Source organism: Silurus aristotelis, assembly GCF_946808225.1.
Source record: "Silurus aristotelis genome assembly, chromosome: 25".
In the NCBI taxonomy this organism is placed as follows: Eukaryota; Metazoa; Chordata; class Actinopteri; order Siluriformes; family Siluridae; genus Silurus; species Silurus aristotelis.
In genome coordinates this window covers 11,106,192-11,117,910 of record NC_139598.1, presented here as the reverse complement: position 1 = coordinate 11,117,910, position 11,719 = coordinate 11,106,192, and the positions used below count along the sequence as shown (strand labels likewise).

General features: G+C 37.5%; 1 long non-coding RNA gene across 1 annotated transcript in view; it reads right to left on the bottom strand.

Annotated features, from left to right (window-relative positions):
- Positions 1-9,690, bottom strand: part of LOC310720040 — a 17,351-nt gene extending 7,661 nt beyond the window's left edge. The window contains exons 1-2 of the long non-coding RNA XR_014531639.1: positions 9,341-9,690; positions 5,838-5,962 (exon numbers count right to left, since the gene is read on the bottom strand). This is a non-coding gene — a long non-coding RNA (uncharacterized lncRNA). The remainder of the gene's footprint in view (positions 1-5,837; positions 5,963-9,340) is intronic.
- Between the last annotated feature and the right edge of the window lie 2,029 nt (positions 9,691-11,719).

Sequence of the window (11,719 nt, the reverse complement as noted above, 5' to 3'; positions counted from 1 at the left end):
GAATCTAAACAAAATACTGTGACTCTCCTGTTGCCTAGTCACCTAAGGATTTCGTAGGAAAGGGCACACACACCAAATGATTTCTAACAAACTTTATTTTAAAGAAGCAGTAGTTTGGGTAAAACTAATTATTAATTTCATATGCTTAGACTAATATTTCTAATTATGTGATAATTAGGACTAGAATATAAAAAAAATAAATTATTATTATCTATTTAAAATATGAATTCTACTTAATTTACTGGTAAATGGTAAACAGTTATACATCAGTTATTGTTATTCTTGTAAGTTGTTTTCCTGTCATATTAAATATTATTTTATTATTCTGTTATATAGTTTTGTCTGAAATTGTACAGTCTTAATATTCAACTACATACAGGGTGAAATTCTAATGACCCTGGTCTTTAGATTTTGAGACGTTATAGCTGTAAGGAGTGAGAGAGAAGGAACAGAGTTTACAAGGTTGTTCAAAATCTTTTCTAATAATTTTCAATCAACCCTGGTTTGGCAGGAATAAATAATTAACTAACATTTCAATTAACATGGAAACACAAAAAAGTTAAGGTCATGGTTAGCTTATACATGTCCTTTATTCATATTCAATTCAACAATAAAATAAATCTCAATTTTATAATATTATTTTCTCATTTCCTGAAAACAAATTCCCATTATCTACACTGGGGCTTTGTCCAGGTTTACTGCAGGTGCATTGTTCACTTTATTTATTTGGACACTGACTCAGCTTTTGCAATCTGTTCTGTGTAATAAAGCCCCTGTAAAGGGTGACTAATCTGGAACTGAGAATAACTGCATTGATCTGCCTGATCTTATACAGGGTGCTGACTGATGGTGTAGGATCGAAGGGACTGTGGCAACACCAATCACAACACATATTTCCAGAGAATGCCAGCATGAACATGAACAGACTGAAGCTTATATTGTTAAAGGAAACTCCCAGATGTGGCAGGTAATACAAAAGCACATTCTGTGAAATAAAAAATTGAGAAAAATATTGACAAAAAATGTGTGGCCAAAAGGTGAAAAGAAAATATGACAAGTTTGTGTAAAAATCTAGGCACCAGAAATTGCTTGGTTGTTTTTTCCAACACTAAAAATCTTAGTATATTATTCCATCTAAACTGCATCTAAAATCAATATTCTTAATCTGTAGGCTTCTTTGAATCTATATGCTATACATTTATTTTAAAATAATGTATTGTTTCTCAGTTAGTGAACTGAGGGATAATACATGAAGTACAATTTGCCACTTAATCGACAAAGTTTATAATGTCAACATATTTCAGTGCCTAAATACAAACTGTGATGCACTGTCCTGCAAATTGTTTCTGTCCTTTCACTGTCTTGTGGCTACATTTATTAACTATACCAGTAGATATAATCTTTATTATACTGTTTTAGAGTAAAACGGGCAATGAGAGAAAAACCTCAGGGTGGATAATTACTCTATGGAGACTAGCTAGGCTCTCTGAACATCTCTCTCTCTTTCTCTGTCTGCGTTATGTAAAACACCAGAGACTTTTATCATCCTCCCATTCAGTCTTTAAAACTTTAAATGTTATATTTGCCTTTGTGCTGAGCTGCAATTAAGAGCCCACAGCTCTGAATAACAAAAGCAAATGGCTATTCTCCATCACTCCCTGGCCCCAGGTGATGCTTACACTATCACACTTCAAAGGCACATTTATCCCCTTCCAAAGCCTCTGTGCTCAGGTTCTAACACAGAGTCAGATCTCCCTAACACTCTTAAACTCATCAAACTGGCAATTTTAATTCCAGGAGAGCAGAAATGGTGTGAAAGGACAGGCAGAAAGAAAAAAAAGACCAATCACCAAAACACAAAACACCAATCACCAAAACATGTCATATTGGCATTTTTGGTGTGTTACATTTGGATTTAGCAATTTAATTGTCATTGCTTGCTTAATGAAAATATCTTGATTTAGTGTAATACTAGTAACACCCCAGTCCAAGTTAAGCTAAACTTAAAGAAAGTAGGTTGTAAAACAGGTATGGCAGTTGAAATCCTGTTTTCTAAGCCCTTTAAGCTCTGAAGAGGAAAAGCTTGGCCTAGGTGAGATCTCCTCCTTGATCGTGACTTCATGAGATTATGACACCCAAAACTGTTTGATTTTATTGCAAGAGCTTTGTGTTGTGCTACAAACATCCAAACCTGCCTCAACAGGTAGAATCCTGTTAAAATGAGTGTGCTGCATTTACTGCATCTGAGATAGTAAATAAAACACAACTTTTGAGTGTTGTTGTATAAAGTCAGACTAGCCTCCATAATTGAGTCAAAACGGTAGCTCTCAAATAGCTTCCAGCGACACAGTTATGGACTTTTCTGTTAAAGAATGGCCTCAGGATGTAGGCAAATTAGGCAAATACAATGCCAATGCTCTCTTTTCCTCTTCATCTGATACCTCTCCACACCTCCAAACAGCCCACCAGCTATATACATAAAACAACAGAACACACTCTCATCATAGCTGTATAGATAGTGGACAGTCTTCAGGTAGATGGGTATCAAGAAAAGGAAAAGAGAGAGAAGAAAGAGAAGAAAAGCACTTTGATTCTAATTAATACAGAATACAGAAGATTAATTATTTTAAGTAAGGCCATGCACCCGAAGTGTTCCTGTAATGTCATGGACACATTGCATAAAAATGTAATAAGAGTAGAATTCTGCTCTCAGTGCTTCACATATCCATATAATCAAGGCTTTGCTCAGAAACATGCACATGCTGCAGGTTCCATCTGCAAAAATTTGTAAACTTACAATTAACGTGCACACATTTTTGACGTGACATACCTATTGTGTGTCATAGTGTGTGTTTAATAAAAACATAAAAACATTTATTTTAATTATCATTCTGAACATGATAATTTTTGTTAAATTATATCTGCTGATTTCAAGAAGGGAAAAAGACATTTCAAAGTAAGAAACGTATTACTGAATCTACTGGACCCCCCAAGGGACCGCGACCCAAACACACACACACATACACGCACGCACGCACGCACACACACACACACGCATGCATGCCTTTGTGACATGGATCATCTAAAAGCTTTAATGAATTGACAAGCAAGCACCATTGGGCCGTGACGCTTTGAATAAACATCTCTCCCTGATGAGCCCTCTGCCAAGCTGATTTTCTTGATAGTGAGACCATTTCAGCTGCAAAATGTTGCATAGTGGCCTAGAATATGTGGAGAATTTGTTGAAAATGTAATATCAGTGAATTATTGTTTTAAACTGAGCTCTATCTAGGATCTAAGATTTTTCCCTACATTTCAGTAAAAGAAAGGGAAGGTTATGATACTACTTCACCCCTGCATGGTGGTTATTCAAGTGAGAAATTATACTTCATATCTTATTTTGGAAGAAAAAAATCCAATACTGCAAAAATGTAACTATTTTACAGACCTGCAATTAAGTAAAGCAAGACTCCATATTTGCAATATCTCAGATCAAAGACTTGTGAAAAATGCATAAACAGGTTGTTGAGCTGTGACCTACTGAAGTGTCAAACTGGGCCATCAACCTGTTTCAAACCTGTCAGGTTAAAAGAAACCATTAATCAGATGAGGCAGGGTGTAGGCAGAACAGATTCCAAGAGAAAGTTATGAGATAAAAAAAAAATTCTTTATGAGCTTTTAAACAGATGATTTGACTTGTCTCCTTGACATGTGGCGTTTTGCTCCTAGAATAAAAAAGATGCGTTTGGTAATGACTAAAGGCATGCAATGATAACAAATCTGTGACGCATTTTGTTGTTATTTTAATTGGCAAGTAAACTGCACTTTAACTCCAACCCCAATTACAGAACAAGTTGAGATGCTGGGTAAAATGTAAATAAAAGCAGAATGCTGTGATTTACAATAGAACCTAATTAAAATGTTTAAACTAAGAAAATGCACAATTGCAATGGAAAAATAAGACAATTTTGATTTTTGATGGCTGCAACACAAAACACAAAACACAAAAATGTTTTGGACAGAGAAATGTTTACCACTGTGTAGCATCCTCTCTTCTTTTAACAACAGTCTGTATACATCTGGTAATTGAGAAGACCAGTTGCTGGAGTTTTGGGAGAGGAATTTTGTCCCATTTGTGTCAGATACTGCTCAACAGTCCTGGGTCTGTTCTGTCAAATGCTTTATTTAATAGTGCACCAAAGGCTTTCAGTTGGTGACATGCTTGGACTGCATGTGGCCAGTTCAACACCTGGACTTTTCTTTTATGAATATGTGCTGTTGTAATAGATGCAGTATGTGGTTTAGCATTGTTTTGCTGAAATATGCAAGGCATTTCCTGAAAAATATGTCAACTGGTGGAAGCACATGTTGCTCTAAAACCTGTATATACATTTCAGCATTGATGATGCATTTCCAGATGTGCAAGCTGCCCATTCCATTGGCACCAATGCACCCCATACCATCATTTAAACTGAGAGCTGATAACAAGACTAATGATCCCTTTACTATTTAGTCCTGAGGATGTGGCATCCATGGTTTTCAAAAATACTTTCACATTTTGATTTGTCTTGCCAAAAATAAATTTTCCACTTTGTTTAAGCCCATTTTTAATGAGCTTAAGTCCAGATCAGACAGCAGCATTTATGGAAAATATATAAAAATACATATGAGTTCTTCTTAGCACGATAGAGGTTTTTGTTGATGGCACAGTAAACTGTGTTCACAGACAGTGATTTCTAGAGGTTGTTCTAAATCCATGCAGTGATTTCCATTACAAGAATTATGGCAGTTTTTAATGCATTGATGCCTGAGGGCCTTTAGAACACAGGTTTTCACTACTTGGTTTCACTCTTGGCCCTTATACACAAAGATTTCTCCAGATTCCTCGAATCATTTGATATTTTGATTTTAACATTTTGATATTATAAAGATAATAAGATATTCAAAGTTAATGAACATTATTTTGAACAGTCCCCGCAATTTATAAATGCAGGTGTTTTTCAGATTAATGAACCTCTGCCCATCTTTACTTCTTAGAAACTCTTCTCTCTAAGTTAATATTTTCTTATCCAATCATGTTACTGACCTGTTGCCCAGTAACCCAATTACTTTCAAAATATTCGTTCAGGTGTTTATTTTTAGTAACCCTTATTGTGCAGCCTTTTGTTGCACCCGTCCCATCTTTCTTTAAACATGTTGCGGCCATCATATTTAAAATAAACTTTTTTTATTTAAAATAGTACATTACTTATTTTCAACATTTGTTTTCTGAGTTCTATTGTGAAAGAAATATGGGTTTATTAGATTTGCAAATTGTTGAATATATATTTTGTTTATTTAATTTTACTATTTTTCTATAAATGTATATAGGAATATAATTGCAAATACAATAGTTTAGCTTATTGGCTAAACAGAATCAAGACATCAAATCATTAGACAACAGCAATTTTAAAACAAAAAAGAAATAAACAAACAAAAGTAATGAATTACAATTTTTCTATACTACATTCTATGTATGCTCTACTGTTATGTTATAAAGTTGTATGGAATGTATAGGTTTAGTACCTGTAAGTTTGTTCTTAGACATTTATCCCTAACGAACAAGCCAGTGGCAACTGTGGCAACTCCGTGAGACAGTATGTGGAACAAACCTTAAGAGTAACCAGACTCAAAAGGCAACCCAACCTCATCTGGGTGGCACTGAATGTCCATTTATTAAAGTTCCATAATTGTTGAGGTGTACTGTTCAGCAAAGGGTGCTTAAGTGCAGAACTGTTCATGCACCTTGCAGTCCTAAGCCATTGTAGCAGACAGTTGATATAATTACAATAAAATACCTCATAGTTCGTGTTGCTAGGTAACTTCATGGATATTTAGGCTGTTCATATTGAACCATCCCCAGCTGCACAGAGTGGTCTCCAATTCAGAGTGGAACTTCATCCATAGGTAAGGTGTTGCAAATCTTAATGAAGAAAGGAACAGGAGATACGTCATCATAATTAATTCACTGTATTGCTCTCCCTGACAAGTTTGTGTCCTTGTTAAACATCCAATTCCCAATTTAATACCACCAAGGGCTTTCCTTTAGATTGTGAAATGTAGCTGGGGTTATTTAGTCATTCAGACACTGATGCTGGAATCAGCCACCTTGTTGTTGGTCCTATAGAACAGTCAGTGTGTGAAGCCTACTTTGCCCGATGATGTTAGTAAACTTGATAAAGACAGACATGTCTCTCAATAAAGGGGAAACAGGAATAATTTCCCCTGAGCAATTTTGCTCCAAATTGTGGAAAAACAGGATCCCAGGAGAACACTGCTCTAAATATGATGGTGGGTAAAATGATACTGTCTTGGAAAAGATTCACTGTATATAAAAGGCAGAAAATAAGTCCCAATTAAATTTTATGTCAGACCTTAAAATGAGTTGTATGTATTGATTGGACCATAAGTGTCATGTGACTGACCATGCTAATGATAAAGAGTTAAAAAAAATCTAAGCTAGCTTGTGTAGATTAATGTTACTAAAGATTTTGACTAAAACACTATTGAATTTTAAAGTTTGTCTGTCTGTGTGTTTGTGTGTGTGTGTGTGTGTGTGTGTCTGGTTCACTACACAATGTAATATGCTTTGTGGGTTAACATTAATGGCCCAAATTCTGCTTAGACACAATAGCAGCATATGCAATCACACTCCCAGTCATGCTGACACACACATGCGCGCACACACACACACACACACACACACACACACACACACACACACACACACACACACACACACACAAACACATACACGTGTGCACGCATATCCCTCATTCATCTCTTGTTGTACTCTTTCCATATCCATATAAAACTTCTTCCTGAGCCAAAACCACCTACATGCAGAATGCTGCTCTGTGGGTACTCACAGTGACAGAGGTGCTGTGTTTACCCTCCACCGCCTGCTGCCGCTGGCTGTTGGCTGAATCTCACACACACAAACACACACGCCACGCGTTTACACACTCTCTCCTTTGCTTTTCTCTTTTTGTGGGAGGCTAGGGCACGAACAGCCATTGCCATATGGGAGCTTTAATAATACATTTTCTCTCACGCAGATACAGAATGAAGCATATCTTCATTCATGATGATTCACAGAAGCCCTTCTAATGAAATCAGAGGGAAAGTCCCACACTGTTCTGCCACTGTCTCTACTCAGACGACACTGCATGAGCCTCATATGAGCCAAGAAAACAAGGGAAAGAAATAGGAGAAGAAAGAAAAGCTAGGCCTCAGGGCTATACCAGCCTGTCTCTCTCTGTCACCCTTAAAATTCCAGAATGTCCTTCTACAGGGCCGCACAAAAGCAGATCCCGTATCAGAACCTGTATGGTCAAACCCTTTCAATGTAATATTTCAACACTATGTTACTTTAGGCCAGAATTGTACAACTGGTCAAAACAGGTCTGTCTCAAATAATATGACTCAAAATTAAGGCTTTAAATTCTGCATCTTAAATGCAGCACATTTTTGGGGCATTGTTTTGACTTATGTAGCTGTTTTGGCTACAAATAGGGAGTTTCTTGTTTAAAAATACACCTAAGTATTGGATTTTAAAGCTTAAAATATAAGGCCAAAACAATGCCGATCCAGTAAAAAGGGTCACATTATAAATGTCCACAACACACTCAGTTCCCCATCCAGATACATGTGCAGACAACTTCTATCATGCTAATTATAGATCAGGGAACTGGAGCATGTGTCTGTATTCATGGTAATAATTCTGAGTATGCAGTTACAATAAGTCATCTGTTAAGCCAGAGTTGAGAAACATGATGCATGCAATGAAGTATGCACATTGAATGAAAGTGGTGTCACTGGCCTTTCCTTAAACTGTTTCTGGCTAAATCAAATTAGTGCCATGGCGCCCAATCAGCACATTCAGCCTTGCAAAATCCCCCCAAAATGCCACCAAGCTTGCTTTTTTTTTTTATACAACACTGAGGATGCCACTTTCTATGGAATGCAAAAAAAAAAAAAAAGGGGGGGGGGATGATACAATGATTGATACACTCATAAAACAGGATGAAACACACACAAAACAAATCTATAATGTGTTTTTGAACAGAGGTGGAAAGTAGTAATAAAGTACAAGTACTTTGTTACTGTACTTAAGCAGATGTTTCTGGTATCAGTACTTTTTCGGACAACTTTTTACTTTCACTCATTAAATTTTTTACACAAATTTCTGTACTTTCTACTTCTTACATTTTCAAACCTGGCTCATTAATTTGGTTTTAATCTATTTGTTAACATGATCAATATATTTTTTTCTCATCACGTGCTGTTTTCAGTCCATCGACCTATTTCTTGACATTGTGTGGCTTTTTTGACCTACCACTGATGTATCATTTTCTGGCACCACAGATGTAGGCTAGCCAACAATTCTGTATTATTATATGAATATGATTTAAGGAGCAGTTACCAGCATGATACAAAAAGGTAGTAGTAATTGCTACTTTTTACTTAAGTACATGTCAGAGACCAAACTTCTTTACTTTAACTTGAGTGAAAAAGTGTTGTCAGTACTTCAACTGTTACCAGAGTCTTTTAAAACATAAGTATCTGTACTTCTGCTTGAGTAAAGGATGTGTGTACTTTTGCCATCTCTGCTGATCAATACTTATCAGTGAGCTTTCCACTTGGCCACAGTGTTAGTCCAATCGGTGATGGAAGCATGGCATGGAAACTAGTGATCAATTGCCATGTGTGTCAGTCAAAATATAACTATTCCCAATAGCTCAATCAGCCATAGGTACATATTCCAGCAGTTTATAGTATTTACTTAGGTTTCTTTTTTAAGTAATTTGGTATTCCAATAAAAAGTAATAACATATAAAGCCATTGAAAGTGTACTAATTTGTCCATCTTGTTATTTATGATGGAGCTGTGAAATACGCACGAAATAACTCGAACAAAACGAATGTTTGTAAATAAAAACGAATGGCAGTCCAAGGACAAAAGGCAGTGATGGAGTCAGTCACACTGGCACGGATGTGTGAATTTAAGGAGAGCGCCATGTTAATTGCTGTGCTAATTAAGGCATGATTGCATTGCAGTTGCTTCACACATGCAGGTGATTAAAATTTTAACGAAGCATATTACTTGGCGCAGTTAACAGGTGCCAGTCCGACTCTCTCTCTCTCTCTCTCTCTCTCTCTCTCTCTCTCTCTCTCTCTCTCTCTCTCTCTCTCGTGTGTGTTGTGTAAAAGAGCGAGAGAGATTGTCTCACTTTCTTTTGCTAATACGCGTGAGGCGGCAGCCTATTAAAACTTGGCGCGCACTTCTGTGTCGTCCTTACCGGATCAAACCCACAGAGGCGTTAATAAAAAATTAGACGTCGTCCCCAATGCCAGCTCAGTACCGCGTGCCAGTCCACACTACGCCTGAACCGAATCACCGCGAGGACGCCGCGCGCTCACAGTGACAGCGCGTTTCGCACGTGATTGATTTGGTTGAGGCGGTGGACGCCTTGTCCGCGCGCAGCCTGGGAAACTCCGCAGCTGGGACACGCGCGCGGGGGCGTTCCCACGGAGCGCGCGACTCCAGACGCCACATGCGGCCAACGGCGCGGTGAATTCTGAACTGATGAAACATATACGAGGCACGATGAAGAAGGAAAACCCAGGGATGCTGTTCTATGCATCACCTCTTCCCCCACTAGACAGGACTTTGGCCATTATTTAAGGGATCCTTTAAAATACATTTTATTTCATCTTTGTGAATTATTTGTAAATTGTCAACAGCGGTGCTTTGTTTCCTGGAAATATCTTGCATTTCATCAAACATTTCTTTTGATATTAAAATACTGCATCTTTATGAAGATCTTAATTCAGACAGCTTAGCATTGCACAGGGCTGCACAAGAAAAGACAAGATAGAGCCCAAACAAACACATTTGTTATTCAATAGATAAGGCTTCTGTGAGACAAATTCCTACATGCACAGACCTTTGTAGACATCTGACCATCATACAATTATGTGGGCAATCTTTGTGTGCTGTAATATTTCTATTTTTGTCAATGGAAATAAAAGGCACAAACCAGCTTTGATCTTAACCCTACTGAACACCTTCAGGATGAATTAGAACATTGACTGCACCCCAGGCCTCCTCACCCTACATCAGTACCTGACTTTACCAACACCCTTGTACTTGCTGAACACAAATGTCCACAAGCACACTCCAAAGATCTAGTGCAACATATTCCCAGAAGAGTGGAGGGAATTATAAGAGAAAATTAGGGATACCATTCTTATGAATATGTGTGCAAACATTTGCCAATATAATTAGACAGCATAAATGTTCAGGTGTATAGGTGTTCCTGAAAATGTAGATGTGCAACTGTCATTCTATGAACATCAGATAATCACCAATAGGTGATTACTAAATAGCTGACAAGGTTAGTATGATATATACTTTATGGCAAGAAGTTTGTAACCATCTAACCATCACTTCCAGAGTGTTAGTGAGATATTGGCCATTAAAACCTGGTGCACAATCAGTGTTCCATCTTATTTTAAATGTGCTTGAAGTTCCTTCCACTTCTAATATTCCATACCAACCTATCACACTTTGTCTTTATTTCGATTTGTGGGCAGGGCCATTGCCATGCTGGAACAGGTTTGGGTTTCCAAGTTCAAGTGAACGCAAAATTTTATTACACCCCATTCAAAGACATCATAAACAATTGTGTGTCTAAATCTTCGTGGATAAGTTTGGAGAAAAATCACATATGGCAGGAAAGGTCAGGTGTCCCAATACTTTTGCCCATATAGTTTATGAGCTTCGGTGAATTTTACATCAAACATCACAATAAAAAAACAATGTGGTCTCTCTGATTTTGAATATGACATGGATGTTGGTACCAGATGGGCATGCTTAAGTATTTCATAATCTTTTTGGATTGTCACACACAACAGTCTAGAGTTTACATAGGACAGTGAAAAACAAAAACATTTTTAGTGTGTGGCAGTTCCATCGTTGGAAACACTTTGCTGATAAGAGAGGTCAGAGGATCATGACCAGATTGGTTGGAGTTGCCAGTAAATATACTTTTTAAAACTCAATCATGAGGTGGATGTGCTACAACAGCAGGAGCCCACATTGGGTTCCACTCCTGTCAATCAGTAACAGGAATCTTAACCTATATTGGGTACAGGCTCACCCAAATTGGACAATTTAAGATTAGATCAAATCAGTTGATAATTTTCCAGTGTTCAGTTGTCCGGTTTCAGTGAGTCTTTGCTCATGGTGGCCTCAGATTATTCTTCTTGGCTGTAAAATGTAAAATGTGTGTTTGTTATAGTACAACATTACGTTTGAATAGCATTGAGAGGGGTGTGTTTTGTGGTGTATCAGCATAGCATTTAATGGCAGATTGTGCCAGTAATGATAATGGCCATTTAGTCTATGTCTCTCACTCCTTTACTTACTTACACTGTCTCTCTCTCTCTCTCTCTCTCTCTCTCTCTCTCTCTCTCTCTCTCTCTCTCTCTCTCTCTCTCTCTCACACACACACACACACACACACACACACACACACACACACACACACACACACACACACACACACACACAATTTGCCTCCCCCTCACACATCGCCATGATACATAACCTATAAAACCATGCTGAGTTATCAAAAGTCTTTTCAGGCCACACACCTACATTATTCTGCATTCAG